Here is a 16,369-nt window from a genome sequence, read left to right on the forward strand (position 1 = left end):
AATTAAAGTCCTGATTCGATTTAAAAAATGAATATTATCCCTCCAATGCATGCTCTGTATTCAAGAATAACTCTTGGATATGTCTATTTTTTCAGCTCCTATTTTCACTCCTTTCTGAGGGACTTGGTATCCCCCATCATCTACCTCTTTCTTAACACAAAGTTCCTTCCATTTAACCAACACTTCCAATTATAATGAGGCAAAGCAATCAGCTGATTGCAAGAAAGCAAATCTACAGAGTAGAGTTTTAATCCAAGGAGACATTGCTCATTAGAGATTTTGGCTGCAGATCAAGAGGTTCTGGGTCAAATCCGGGTGTACCCTGAGTGGATTTATTTTGTTATATTTTTAAATCATCTTCTACAAATGTTTGTAAGGTGTGGAAAATGGTTTCCTGTCTATGGTTGTTAAAACTTGTTTTTTCTGTTCATAGTAAGGCTCACAACAGCCATTGGCGTGTTCGTGGGGCAGATGCGTGATCACATGAAGGTGTTCTTGGTGGTGTGAGCAGGATACGATAAACTCTGTGCTTAATTTGTAAACAAATAAGTGCCAGGACACAAAGATTTGTTCTGAATCTGGAGCTATCGAAGGTCCTTTTGTCAAATACCATGGCTGGTTAGCCTTGATTCCACCTCATGCCTCTATCATCCACCATGAGACACTCCCTGCTTCTTTTGTCTCACTTTTGTGGGTACTTTTTCACCCCTGCTTTCTCTTTTTGTCACTGTTTTCCATCTTTCTCTTCTTTCTTCTTTCCAGTTTTGTGTTTTTCTCTCTCTTCCTCAGGATCAAAGTCTTCTGAGGAAAAATAAGTGCTGTGCTCAAAAATTGAGTGCTGGTGGGCACTACAATATGCCCTGTGGGGCCCGTCAGGCTTTGCGGTGCCTGCCTGACGAGGATCATAGCCTTATGATGAAGCATGTCACCGGATGGTGAGTGAGGGCTTTTGCTTCAAACAATTTGGATTTCCAGCAATCTGAATAGAATTTTGAGAGAAATACTTTTTTGGAACTGTGTATATCCTTTTGATTTTGATCACTACAATATGTGGGGCTTGGCTCCATCAATAATTTATCAGAGTCAGTGGGTTGGGCAACGACCTTTCACTTCGTTTTCTGGCTGAACTTGCACAAGTGTCATATATTGCATTTGTTAGGTCCCAGAAAGACAAGGTGTGAAAATTGTGATCAACATTTCCAAAGAAGTGTGAGAGACATACAAGACTGCAAATAAAGGCCATCTCTTGTTTCCCATATAATTAGCACCAATTCATTATACTATTTAAGGCAGAAAATGTTTACTTTTCCTTTGAAAAACTGCCTCTTAAAATGCACCAAACAAGTGCCACCCTTGTTTTAAAATGCAATTTTGACTCATTCATATGTTCAGCTTCTCAGTACTTGGAAATATGCATGTGAATTACATAGTAAACTTAATGTACTTTTGTCAGTCAGTCAGTCAAATCTCTTTATACGATTATAAAAAATAATCATAAAAAACACACATCACATATAATGTACAGTCAGACAATGATAAATAAGCTAAAAATATAAGTAAAAACACAGCAAAAGTGTCCCATCATATTGTATTCTTAAGAAAAGCTTCCACCGCAACACAGACCGTACCATCCTCTGCCATCCAGAGAAAATAAAAAGCTGACCTGCACTGATAAAACACCTGCCTTTTTAAAACAGGTAACAAAAATGTGCATCCAGAAGGTTCTGAAACTCGATTTTGACCCAGCCCGCCTACCTTTTATTCAATAATTGTGGGGGAATAAAATAGATCTGGTCGACCCAGCCTATTAGCCATTTTCCTGATATTATTTAACCAGAGTATTTTCAAACTCAGATCACAGGACAAACAATCTAAGATGATCTTCCAGTTAAGCGCTGCAAGCATATTCCCCCATATTGAAATCCAGAGGAGCATGGGAGCTAGCTTTACCTAGTCTTCCACAAAGTCTAAGCTCAATTTTTCATGTACTGTGTAGCATGAACTATTGGGCCCAACTCCAAGTAAGCACCTACAAAAATGATTCTCTTCCTGCTGCATTAGATGACAATTCTGATATCCCCAAATGTTAGAACGAGTAGGCTTTCTAGTTTATATACCCCAAATAAGGGCAACATTAGCTTGTTGACAACTCTAGATGCAAGGTTGAAAACAGCACCCACTGAGGCGTTAAAATGAGCACACCGCCTAGAGATACATGGTAACCAATTTCCACTGGCATCAAAAGTAATTCCCAGTTAAGAAAACTACTGGGCCTGGCTTGATCTGGGGCTTACCACACACCATATAGTGTGTTTTACATATACTAACCTCTAAGTCTATGTGGTCTATGCCATATACCTGACAAAGGCATTGATAGCTCCTCATAAGAAATTCAGCGTTCGAGAAAGTAGAACTGCGTCATCGGCATACAGCAGAGCCGGCCAGCATTTGCCATTCACAACTGGTAAGTCTTTACACTGAGAGACTTAAAAAGAGTGCAGACCACTAATATATAAAAGAAATAAAATAGGAGCAGTACCGCCTTCCTGTTGAGCACCCTTAAAAGGTTAAAATATTCAGTTCTCTCACCATGCCATACCTGACTGAAGTTCTAACTCCATCATGGAGCACCTGTAAAAAATCTGCTATATGATGGGGAAAACCTAGCTTATGTAAACCACTCACCCAAGAGTTTAGTATGGTTAGCCATATCAAATGCACTACTGAGATCCATAAATGCAAGATATAACGTCTCTTTTTTTAGCAATTGTGTACTTCCCAATTACCAGATGCAAGTTTAAACACTGCTCCTCGGTTCCCAGACCTTCCTGAAACCCATACTGTATTGGATTCATAATGGCAGTATCTTGAACCCAAGTCTCTAGTCTGCATGAAATAACAGGCCTTTACAAGATCTTTACCATTGAGTCCAGGAATGGGATAGGCCTGCAGCATTTGGGATCCGATCTATAGCCTTTTTTCTTATTATTAATGGGAATTGTACGTGCCATTCGCCAGGAAGGGGGTATGCCTTACATTGCACAGCATTTGGGATATTGGCAATAATAGGTGCCAACAGGGGAACATTTTCTTTATAAAAGTCTATCGATATCCCATCAGGGTCAGGTGCCTTTTTCGACAGACTGTCTTCAATAGCTGCAATCACTTCTTCCAGGAGAAACCTAATTTCCAAAGGGGGTTGGGGATCAGGTAACAACCCAGACTCTCCCTGAATCTTCCCATAGAAATTAATTTGGCTAAAGTGATCATACCAACATTCAGGTGGTATATTAGACCCCAACCCCTCTGCGGTCTCAGTGGTAAGGCTCCCTTTGTTCACAATGCTCCAGAATTTCTTAGTGACTTTCACTTTACATGATTGGACAAGGTTCACCCATAACTCTTTCTTAACCTCCACCTTCCTATTTTTAATGGCCAGCTTATATTCCATTCTAGCCATTTTTACCACAGGCCTGTCTCTGGGCGTGCTACTGAGTGCCACATGCAACCTTTTATTTGCAGCTCGACATATGCTATCAAACCATCTGGGGTAGTGATTCCTTGTAAGTCTATGAGTACCATTGATCAGATCCCTACCTGAACTATTCAATTAACCAATGGCAACCAGGATCTCAGAGGATGAGGAGATAACCGCCAACAGGACATCTGTAATCAGGCTTAGGTTATGTTTCACCAGGGCTGAGAGAACAAGTGTAATATTTGCATTTCGACAGCTGGCCCAAAGCCCGTTATCCTTCGTCCCCACATCTCTGGGCAGCAAAACTACATGAGCTGGTAAAGCAAAAACGATCTCAATAGGGTTAGGATTGCTGTTCTCCTGTTCTTTGACCACTCCCATAAGAATGAACCGGCTCAGCTCCCTCCAGAGAAAAACATAATCTATTACTGTGCCTGTGCTCCAGCCCACCCAAGTCGGAGATTGCCCAGAAGGATTACCTACCAGCTCCGATGTATTAACCAAAGCAGAGTTAAAAAGATCCTTTAGGAGATTCTCCCCTCTGCGATCTACACCCTGACCACCTGGGCAATTAATGTCCCTGACTTCAAAGGGATCTAACATGGTGGTATTTGTGCCAATTTTTGCATTAAATTCCTATGGTACAATAATACAGAAGTCATTAGAAATAGCATTGGATCTCTCTTTAAAAATGCACAACACCAAAAATAAAACATTAATTTGGCACTCGCAGACTGGTTTTTAGAAGTTGACTACAAAGAAGTTAGACTTATTTAGGAGTATAACCCACACAATCTGGTTACAGTCTATACGGATAGCCTGATATTCCTTGACAACATGGATCAGAGTCACCAACCCCCCAATGCTCTATGATCAGGGACATGAACCACTGGAACAGAAAACCTAACATACCCATCCCATACCACATCCCCTGGGGACCAAGTCGCCTGCATTATTACAATGTCAAATTGAGAAATATGCTCCCACTGGTTCCCATCCTGAAGTTTGGGTTCATACCCTGCAATGTTCCAACATACAAGCTTGAACAAGGAATCTACTCTAATGAGAGTATCTGGCCCCTGATGAGGCCACTTCGGTTACTCACCCCCTTCCCAGCTCACTATAGCCCCAGAAAATGATCTGCCAGGTGAGGGGGTCAAGAACAACACTGGGCTGCTGCTGCTACTCCAGTGGGACTTAGGTAAGAATAGCCCCCTGTGAGGCCCCTGCATATTCCCACTCTCCCCACACCCACCATGGCCTGAAAATGATGGCCCAGCGAGGGAACTGCTTCTGAGCCGGGCCAGCCCCAGAAGGCAGGGGGCTGAAGTGAGAATGCCCTAAGGGCCAGAACAACACCTGCCACCCAGTTTGAAAGCATGGCAGGGGAGTGTCTATGATACTGACTAAACATTATAATGGTCTAGCAGGGACCGTGGAAGACATTAAGCAGGTCGTTACGACCCTGGCGATCTTCAAACTTAGCATGGGCAGTGCAGGGCCCTCCATGGCAAGCCCCATCACAAAGCAGACAGTAAAAAACGCGATGGGTGCTGGTGCACCACACGCACTACAACATTGCTGCCGGTGCAACGGATTGCCTAAGGGTCTCAGTTGCAACTCCCAATTGATGTTCATGATTTTACATCATTTCTGTAATTTCATGTTATGCTTGTTTTGTCAAATTCTAAAAATTATGCTATTATGCCATGTTGCATAATTACATGCAGTTTGTGGCATAAATTCTACACACGTCACCAACCAGAATGTGAGCAGCTGCTGTTTGTTACACTTGTGGCATTTGTGGTTTTTTTTGTTGTTTTTTTGCAAAATGCTCCCTCGCATCCAGAAGGGACTCGAGGATGCATTCTGCGCTAAAATATAGCATCAAATGCCGTTTTTTTCATTTTACGTATTTGCACATTGAAATAATTATGCAAAAGTAAATTAAACAAATTTTGCACACCATTAGAACTAACCCTCTTTGTTGTTGATGCTCAGCTGCGTCATAATGCCATCTCTGTCCATTTAGTTTCCCCACTTTTCAACACCTTCCTTTAGCTCTCTGGTTCCCATCCTGGAAAAAAAGTTTGTTTGTTTCTCCCTGCTTGCCTTTGTCACCAGCACGTATTCCTGATAATGTTCTTGTTTTACCGTGTAGGAATGCAGCAACTGATTTGAATATTTTCTTAATCTTCTCTAATCATACTAGTTATCTCAACCACATTTGCGTGATGTCACTCAAAAGTTTATGCCAACAACTCTGCACACCTTTAATTTCAACCTGTGAATCATGTTTGTGATTAATTTATAAGATCAAAGTTTAGGATTACTATTGGTACCGGTATTGTGGCTGATATGAATTTGAAAATTATACTACAATTGTATTAAAGCCAAAAAATGGCTCCTCCGTGTCCACGTATATTACATAAGCATGCCGCACCATGAAGAAAACTATAGTTTAGGTTAATAAGCTGTAATTTTATTTATTGAAACACATAATTCAGTCAAAGGTACGTTGACTCTACCATAGGGACCATAAAATAAATGGTAGAAAAATGCAATACATTTAAGCTTCGAATGCTTAACCAAGAGCTCCTACACCTGCCCAAGACTGAAGAGAAAATTCAGTTTTCCTCTCTGCCTGTAGGAAAGAAAAATAAATGTTCACAAAAAACTTAAAGGAATTTTTATTTTCCAAGTAGCACCCCAACATAAGGTACCCAAATACATAAGCTGAGGTGCGTGCCCCTTAGGATGCCATCACCTGCATGATGGTCCGTAAAAAAGAGCTTGGAATGAAGAACTCAAGAACAATACATGAGCAGCTAATTTATTATTTTTGTGTGGTGCCAACAAGTCCTAGATACTTGTTACCGCTTGAACTCTGAAAGCAGGGCCCAAGTCTAATAAAAATAGAGGATGACATTAGAATAGGCAACGCACATCAGTGCTGTTGCAACCTTATGACGCTCTCCTTTGCGCTCATAGGTGAGGTAAAACGTAGTTATTTATATTATATATGAGGGTAAATCCACGATTTACAGTGCATATTTTCATAAATAAACTACTTGCAGGGATCTAAGAGGTTTATGGTCCTGTTTTGTTTATTGGTGTCCTGAAGAGTCCTCTTGACTATTTGAAATCTATGCAGAATATACTTAATATTTTCTGAAATGGAAGCATAAAAAAACTGAAGGCGTTGCAGAGGGGCTGCGCTACAAGTCCAAGAGTGCCACGGAGAACGGGAGGAGGTGGAGGGAACCTCGGAGCACCGGTCGGGCGCCATTTAAGGCCAGCTGTGTACCGCGGAGCAAGGAAACGCTCAAGGAGTTGCAGAGGGGCTGCACTACAAGTCCCAGACTGCCACAGAGAACAGAAGGAGGCAGAGGGATCCTCAAGGCACCGGTCAGGTGTCATTTAAAGCCAGCTGTATACTGCGGTGCGGGGAAGCGCTGAAGAAGTTTCAGAGGGGCTGCACTACAAATCCCAGCGTGCCACAGAAAACAGGAAGAGGGGGCGGGGCCTCAGGGTACCTGTCGGGCATCATTTAAGGCCAGCTGTGTACTGCGGTACACATAGCACATGCATCCCGGGCCCGGGCACGTCTCTCTTAAAGGCATAGACTCCACACCAGCTTTTAAGATGGGGAAGAGAAAGTGGTTGGGACGAAGGATCTGGTTGGGCCCCAAAGGGAACCTCTTAGTGCAACCCTTGACACCTTTCTGACCAGAGCAGTAGGCGTGGTTTCAAAATAAATTAACTTGGCAGAAAGAAGAATGTTTCTTGAGCTCAGTGAACGGCTACTTCCTCTGGCTTATGTCCTCAAATTACTCTGGCCTCTTGGGGGCCCTCTATCTCTGTGGAGGGTTTGGTGGAAGGTACCAGTTAAGCTTTTGGGGGTCAGAATGGTTCCTTGCCAGTGACTGAGCTAAACTGTTCAATTATTCCACCATCAAGTGAAGAAATACCCCTGCCAAAAAGGAGGCACCAAACTAAAGGATTTTGTAATTTATTTATTTGATTTATTTATTACATTTATAAAGTGCAGCTGTCACCAAAACTGGCATCCTGGTGTTGAGAGCTATAGAGACACAAACTGCTCACATAAGGAAAAAAGAGAGTGCACATAATAGAGGGGACAGATTACTTAGGAAAGAGCCAGGTCTTTAAAGCTTTCCTAAATTGCAACCGCTCCGTTGCTGATCTAAGATTGGGAGGCAATTTGTTCCACAGCTGGGCCGCCTTGACTGCAAAGGCTCGACCACCTTGTCTGCTCTTATGGAATTTCTTCATGCAGACAAGGTTTGCAGAGCGTGAGCAGAGACATCTCGCAGGAGTATAGTTTTTCAATCTATGTTGTAGAAGTACAGGACCTTTGCCATGTAGAGCCTTGAACACAACACTCTTGGCATTAAAAATGCTCTGCTACCTCAAGGGAAGCCAGTGCAGTCCCTCCTTGCATTGGACACCAAAGATCTGCAGGGTATATTTAGAGCAAGTTGAATTGCTGCCACTTGGACTCTGTGCAGTCTGTTAATCAGATAATCAGGGGCTCCAAGTCAAAGGGCATTATAATAGTCCAACCTGCTAAGTATGAGTCAGCGCACAATGATAGGTTTAGCTTGAGTGGGTATGAAAGGTAACACCTTCCTAAAAACCAGTAAAAGGACAAAACCAGTGTGTGCGACTTTGGTGACATGCCCTTCCAAAGATAGCTTGTCATTGAATAAAACCCCAAGATTATGGACTGCGCTTGATGGTCACACGTCCTCATCTGCTGAAAAAAGCCAAAAGTTAGGGGGTGGTTCCATGGGAATCTACTTGCCGAACAGCAAAAGAGTTCGGTTTTATCCACATTTAGTTTGAGGGAGTTTAAATTCATCTAGTTGACAGTGTTCGATAGACATTTCTGGAAGGCCACCACAGTGTCCTGCTGGCCATAATTGAGGGAAAGGATCAGCTGTGTATCGTCGCAATGTTGACCAGTCTGATATCATGAGCTTTTTTCAGAGAAATCAGTGGCCTCATATAAACATGAAACAGGACTGGGCTAAGCCCCAAGCTCTGTGGGTCTCCTTGACACAAGCTTTTGAATTCAGAGCGATAGGCGGGCAGAGCGACAGTCCGACACCGATCCAACAGATAAGATCCTATTCACTTCAATACTGTTCATTCCACTCCAATTGCTGCTAATCTGTCCAAAAGGATTTTATGGTTGACCTTGTCAAAGGCAGCCGACAAGTCCAGCATGATCAAGACTGTTGACTGATCACTGTCCACCCTCATCCGTAACTCGTTCACAGCAACAAGTAGGGCTGACTCAGGGCTATGCCCAGGTCTAAACCCAAATTGTTCATCATCTAAGAGAGAGTGTATTCAGAAACTGGGACATCCTATTGCTCACATTTGCTCCAATATTTTCACTGGAAATGGAAGGAGCAATATGGGCCTGAAGTTACTCAACACCAAAGGATCTGCTGTAGATTTCTTTAAAAGGGGGGTAGCAATGGCCTTCTTTCATATTCGTGGTACATCACCTATCTCCAAGGACTGGTTGCATGGTAACAATGTGGGAGGAATAAGTTCATTCCACGGCATCTTCCACATCCTGGGAGGTAAGGGATTGAAGGGAGAACCTGATGAGGTTGACCCAGCAATTAATCAGGAGCATTCCTCAAAAATAGGTTAGAACGTATCGAACCTTCAGGCTGACACTAAAGAGAAAGTGGTTTGTTTTGTATCATGTTAGGGCCTAGAGCCTATGTTTGGGTTTGTTAATTCCCAGAGGACATCAAACACATTTTTTCTGATGATAGTAATAGAAAGAATAGCGTTGGCATAATATTCCATCTTAGCTTTACCAACCTCTCTTGTATAGTCAAGACGCAAGATTTTTAAACATTTGTTGTCTGCTTTGTCGTAGCAGCTGCACCATTTACAGCTGAGTTTCTTGCACACAAGTTTTTAAGGGTTTTAATGATTCAAAATACCATAATTTTCAGATTATGGTGGGTGTCGGGAGAGTGGGAATATGCAGGGGTCTCGCAGGGGGATATTCTTACCTAAACCCCCCTGGAGTAGCAGCAGCAGCCATGTGTTGTTCTTAACCCCCTTTCCCCTTCCAGGTCATTCCCTAAGGCTATAGTTGGCTGGTGGGGAGGGGGTGAGTGTAGGAGGCTGGCCTGGCTTATAGTGGGTACCTGATGGTACTTACACTTGTGCCAGGTCCAGTTATCCCTTATTAGTAGAGTAGTAGTGTTCTAGAAGCTTAGATTGATAGAGGTAGCTATAGCAGAGCAGCTTAGGCTGAACTAGGAGACATGCAAAGCTCCTACTATACAACTTATATCATATAGGTACTATATCATAAGAAACACAATACTCAGGGTTACTAAAAATAAAGGTACTTTATTTTAGTGACAATGTGCCAAAAATATCTCAGAGGATATACTCCCTTAGGAGGTAAGTAAAATACACAAAATATACACACAAACCAAAATCAGGTAAGTAAAACAGTCAGAAAGTAGTGCAAACACTGTAGAATACAATAGGATGCAATAGGCCTAGGGGCAACAGAAACCATATACTCTGAAAGTGGAATGCGAACCACAAATGGACCCCTAGGCTAGTGTAGTGTGTAGAGGGTCACTGGGAGTGTAAGAAAACACTAAGGGTGTCCAAGATACCCCCAGTGCTTAATTTGTAAATAAAAAGGTGCTGGTGCCCAAAGCCCTCCTCTTAAACATGCAGCTGCTGCAATTAAATGTGTAAACATGGAATACTGAGGCGGCGTAATCCTGAAGCCATCTCGGGCCTCTTCAATCCATAGAAAGCCACTCCATGCCCCTTCAGCTCATTCTTGCAGCTTTCTACTTTCTCCCTTTGTGACGCTTTTTCGTTTTTCCCTTCATCCGTCTTTCCCATATGTGTCTTTTGCTCGCAGCAAATGCTTGAGGCAGAAGAGTAAGCCCCGGCCCTAAAAATAAGTGCTGGTGCTCAGCACCGGAAACAACAAGCACAAATTAAGGACTGGATACCCCACTCCAAGACCCTGGAAAGTAGGAGTAAAATACTACTATTTCCCCAGAAACACACTTAACTCGTGATAGAGGATTTTGCAAAGACCACAACAGACTGCAAAGCACTGAAGACAGATTCCTGGACCTGAGGACCTGCAAAGGAGTGCTGGAGGATGCAGAGTTGTTTCTTTGGCAAAAGACTGCAAACAAGCCTTGCTACCTGCAAAGGTCGCGATTGAAGAAAAAGGGTACTGCCCGGGCCCAGGAATGACAAGTATGTCGCCACTTGGGAGAGGAGACAGAGGGGGCCCTCAGCAACGTAGAGAGCCCACGCACAAGAAGGTAGCACCCACAGAAGTCCTTGAACAAGGGTTGAAGAAGACTGAGCACAGCGGTCGTCTCAACACTACAAAAGAAGGTCTCACGAAGCCGGAGGTCAACTCAGGGAGTTGAGCAATGCAGGACTGAGTGCTGGGGACTTGGGCTTGGCTGTGCATGAAGGATTCCTTGGAAAAGTGCACAGGAGTCCTAGCAGCTACAGTTCACGCGGTGCACAGGATTACTGTCTGGAGAGGGGAGGCAAGGACTTACCTCTTCCAAATTTGGACAGTTGGACCACTGGACAGTCTGAGTCACTTGGGTCCACCACCTGTGTTCCACGGGCCACGCTTGTCAGGATGAGAGGGGACCCAGAGTACTGGTGATGCTGAAGTTTGGTGCCTGCTGGAGCAGGGGGAAGATTCCGTCGACCCACTGGAGATTTCTTCATCGCTTCCAGTGCAGGATGAAGGCAGGCAGCCCCCAAAGCATGCACCACCAGGAAACAGTCGGGAAAGCTGCAGGATTAGGCGCTACAATGTCGCTGGTAGTCTTCTTGCTACTTTGTTGCAGTTTTGCAGGCGTGCTGGAGCAGTCAGCGGTCGAAGAGAGAGGTGCAGAGGAACTCTGGTGAATTCTTGCAAGCCGTTATCTGAGGAAAAGCCCACTGGAGAGACCCTACATAGCCCTCAGAGGAGGATTGGCCACCTAGTGAGGTAAGCACCTATCAGGAGGGGTCTCCGATGTCACCTGCTGGCACTGGCCACCCAGATGCCTCCAGAGTGCCCTCACACCTCTGGATTCAAGATGGCAGAGGTCTGGGACACACTGGAGGAGCTTTGAGCACCACCCCTGGGTTAGTGATGGACAGGGGAACGGTCACTCCCCTTTCCTTTGTCCAGTTTCACGCCAGAGCAGGGACTGACCCGGTGTAGACTGGCTTATGCAAGGAGGGCACTATCTGTGCCCTTCAAAGTATTTCCAGAGGCTGGGGGAGGATACTCCTCCCCAGCACTTAACACCTATTTCCAAAGGGAGAGGGTGTAACACCCTCTTTCAGAGGAAATCCTTTGTTCTGCCTTCTTGGGACTGGGCTGCCCAGACACCAGGAGGGCAGAATCCTGTCTGTGGGGTGGCAGCAGCGGTAGCTGCAGAGAAAACCCCAGAGAGCTGGTTTGGCAGTAGCCAGGGTCCATAGTGGAGCCCCGGGGATGCATGGGATTTTCCCCCCAATACCAGATTTGCCATGGGGGGGACAATTCCATGATCTTAAACATGTTACATGGCCATATTCGGAGTTACCATTGTGAAGCTACATATAGGCATTGACCTATATGTAGTGCACACGTGTAATGGTGTCCCCACACTCACAAAGTCCAGGAAAATTGCCCTGAACTATGTGGGGGCATCTTTGTTAGTGCAAGGGAGCCCTCACACTTAGTAACTTTGCACCTAACCTTCAGCAAGTGAAGGTTAGACATATAGGTGACTTATAAGTTACTTAAGTGCAGTGTAAAATGGCTGTGAAATAATGTGTGCATTATTTCACTCAGGCTGCAGTGGCAGTCCTGTGTAAGATTTGTCTGAGGTCCCTATGGGTTGGCAAAAGAAATGCTGCAGCCCATAGGGATCTCCTGGAACCCCAATACCCTGGGTACGTAGGTACCATATACTAGGGAATTATGAGGGTGTTCTAATGTGCCAATTAGAATTGGTGAAAAATGGTCACTAGCCTATAGTGACAATTTTAAAGGCAGAGAGAGCATAAGCACTGAGGTTCTGATTAGCAGAGCCTCAGTGACACAGTTAGTCACTACACAGGTACACACATTCAGGCCAAAAACTATGAGCACTTGGGTCCTGGCTAGCATGATCCCAGTGAGACAGGCAAAAACAAACTTACATACATGTAAAAATGGGGGTAACATGCCAGGCAAGATGGTAATTTCTTACAGTGAGTAACAGAAGTGGCCTCATAAGGGGCTAGGGGGGTCATTCTGACCCTGGCGGCCGGTGACCGCCAGGGTCACCGGCCACGGGAGCACCGCCGACAGGCTGGCGGTGCTCCGAAGGGCATTCTGACCGCGGCGGTTCAGCCGCGGTCAGAAAGGATAAACCGGCGGTCCCCCGCCGGTTTACCGCTGCCCTATTGAATCCTCCATGCCATGGGGATTCAGACACCCCCTACCGCCATCCTGTTCATGGCGGGAAACCCGCCATGAACAGGATGGCGGTAGGGGGTGCCGCGGGGCCCCTGGGGGCCCCTGCAGTGCCCATGCCAATGGCATGGGCACTGCAGGGGCTCCCGTAAGAGGGCCCCGCAAAGTATTTCAGTGTCTGCTATGCAGACACTGAAATACGCGACGGGTGCCACTGCACCTGTCGCACCTTCCCACTACGCCGGCTCAATTCTGAGCCGGCGTCCTCGTGGGAAGGTTGATTTGCCCTGGGCTGGCGGGCGGCCTTTTGGCGGTCGCCCGCCAGCCCAGGGCAAATCTCAGAATCACTGCAGCGGTCTTTCGACCGCGGTGCGGTGTTCTGACGGGGTTACTTTGGCGGGCGGCCTCCGCCGCCCGCCAAGGTAAGAATGACCCCCTAAGTGTTGTCACCTCGGTCCTGGTGTCTTTTAGGCCTTGGTGGAGGGGTGGGGGAGTGCTTGCATAGGCCTTACTGCGAGGTCACCTTTCTCAGCAACAAAAAAAAAACTAATAAAATCACTTAATCTCCCTATGTAAAATAAAAATGAATTTGATCTTGTGCAATTTAACTGGTGCTCATGGGAATTGCTCCAATGCCTTTGGGGCCAGTTCTTGCTATATAAAACTGAAAAAAAGAAATATTAACGATATGGGAATGTGCTCCACTTTTCTTTGAGTGCCTGGGCTGAATTGTGATCCCAATTCGACCCTGACTTTCAGCATCACTGCCAGTGAAGCTGGAGCACAGTGACGAAGTAGTGTGTTCCATCTATTATGTCCCCTCCTTAACAGCGTATTGGTTGGGATGCAGCATACCAGACAGCGCAGCTGTCTAATAAGTGAAAGGCATCTTGTAGAGTTTCAGAAACTGCTGTTTGCTTGCCACTGGCTTTGTGGTTTGTAACTCACGTTTTCTTGCTTCTGATTTGCTATCTTAGGGGCCTCCAGGGTCACTTCCTCCCTTCCATGCCAAAGCCCTGTTTACAATGTCCTTCCAAGAGTGTCCTTTCTCTAAACAGGTTTGTAAATCTTGTTCTTATCTTGTCACATTTGCTGTGCATTCAAAGAAAGGACAAACGTCAAGCTGTGTCTTACAGAGAGCTCAGGGGGTGATTCTGACCGCGGCGGACGGCGGTCGCCGCCCGCCAAGCAGTTCCCGCCGAAAGACCGCGGCGGTCATTCTGGCTTTCCCACTGGGCCGGCGGGCGACTGCCGAAAGTCCGCCCGCCAGCCCAGCGGGAACCACCCTTCCCACGAGGACGCCGGCTCAGAATGGAGCCGGCGGAGTGGGAAGGTGCGACGGGTGCAGTTGCACCCGTCGCAAATTTCAGTGTCTGCGAAGCAGACACTGAAATTCTTCGTGGGGCCCTCTTACGGGGGCCCCTGCAGTGCCCATGCCATTGGCATGGGCACTGCAGGGGCCCCCAGGGGCCCCCAGGGGCCCCGCGGCACCCCCTACCGCCATCCTGTTCCTGGCAGGAGAACCGCCAGGAACCGGATGGCGGTAGGGGGTGTCAGAATCCCCATGGCGGCGGAGCGCGCTCCGCCGCCATGGAGGATTCTCAAGGGCAGCGGGAAGTCGGCGGTACACCGCCGACTTTCCGTTTCTGGCCGCGGCTGAACCGCCGCGGTCAGAATGCCCAGCGGTGCACCGCCAGCCTGTTGGCGGTGCTACCGCCGACCTCCGCCATGGTGGTAATTACCGCCAGGGTCAGAATGACCCCCTCAGTGTTTACTTTGCTCTCGGCTGACTTCATAATTAAAGAGTTTAGAGTAAAAAGGCATGCAGATTTTTTTATTGCTATATCAAACTATATGAGCTGACCAGCCCATGGGGCCAGGTACCAAAAGCAGATTTTTTTCCCCTTTTGACAGTTTCTGAAAGTATTGTCGTATTGCACTGTGTGTGCTTGCAATGTGGTAAGACCCTAGCAAACTACAAAATAAAAATAGCACAAGATGCAACCTCCTGTTTCTACCCCTAAATGGAGATTTTTGGAAAAATACTTGTGAGTCCCTTGTTTTTTTCCCGACCATCCATCCAAAGAGCAAGATGTGTAAAGCAAGAAAAGTTTCAAAATATCGTCGGCTCTTCTGACTTACCAAAAATTTGATGCAGTCACTAAGAAAGAAATACTTCCTGCATTGAACTCGAATCCGAAAGTTCTTGAAATGCAAAAAACATCCAGGCAATTTTTCACCAAAAGAGTGTATGGAAATTAAGTTGCTGTCCCTAATTCTTAAAAAAAAAAAATTGTTGAAACAAAAGAAAAAAGGGAGTGTGTTTTAATCTCAAGCACGTTTTTGCGTCTGAAATGTGAAAGTAAAGAAACACGCCCTGACGAAATGGTGAGCGGACAATATTAATTTCCTAAATGTCTTTCATAATTTTACTGGCAATTTATATAAAAAATGTAAAGACAACCCATGTCGACTATTTAGTTTCTGTTTATATTTCATGTTTTACTTCATATTTCATTTACACAGTGTTGGCTATTTCCAAGATCTTATGTTTCTTTATTTTGTTTGTGCAGCACTCTTGTATAGTGCATACTTTTTGCTTGTATAATGCATACATTGCTCTTGCATAGTGCATACACTGCTCTTGCACAGTGCACTCTTCCCTCTTTCACAATGCACGCTTTGCTCTCGCACAGTGCACACTTTGCTCTTGCACAGTACACACTTTACTCTTGCACAATGCATACTTTGTTCTTGTATAGTGCATTCTTTGAAATGAGTCACCTCCAGTTGTTTATAACTGGCCACAATTGAGATCTCTGGACTGATACTGGAGGCTGTGAGAGTTTCTCACAGTGCCTGTCAGGTGGTCAGATAGGTGTTCAAAATAGATGGTCATCCAATCCTTGGCCTCTGCAGAGGCATCCTCCAGTGGTCATGTACTCCAGATACAATTGCGATTCAGTGCAGGATTCGGTGTGAGGAAGGTACACAGTTGTCAAAATGTTGACAAGGCGAAAGTAAAAGAAAATGTGGTGTTTACAGATGAGTGGATGTGTTGTGTGTTTGAGATTTGTTAAGTACATGAGAAGCGAAATGTGCATTCAGGAGAGAGTGAAAACAGGGTACTGAAGATAAAAGAGGGGATGTCTAAGATGTGCAGATGGAGAGTAAAAGGGTGCACATATCTAACATAGAGTGAACATACTGGCAGTGATTGAGACTGAAAATTATAACCCTTTCCACATGCCTCTGTAAGGTTTAATTTGGTGTCTCATAATTTCAGCATTACAACATTTTCAGTATTCATTTGTTGCAACAAAATCATTGTTGTTACTCATTATTTTTTACCAGCTAACAACAATTGGCAAAGCCAATACTCCTGCCTGGGT

This window comes from Pleurodeles waltl, chromosome 6 (assembly GCF_031143425.1).
Source record: "Pleurodeles waltl isolate 20211129_DDA chromosome 6, aPleWal1.hap1.20221129, whole genome shotgun sequence".
NCBI lineage: Eukaryota > Metazoa > Chordata > Amphibia > Caudata > Salamandridae > Pleurodeles > Pleurodeles waltl.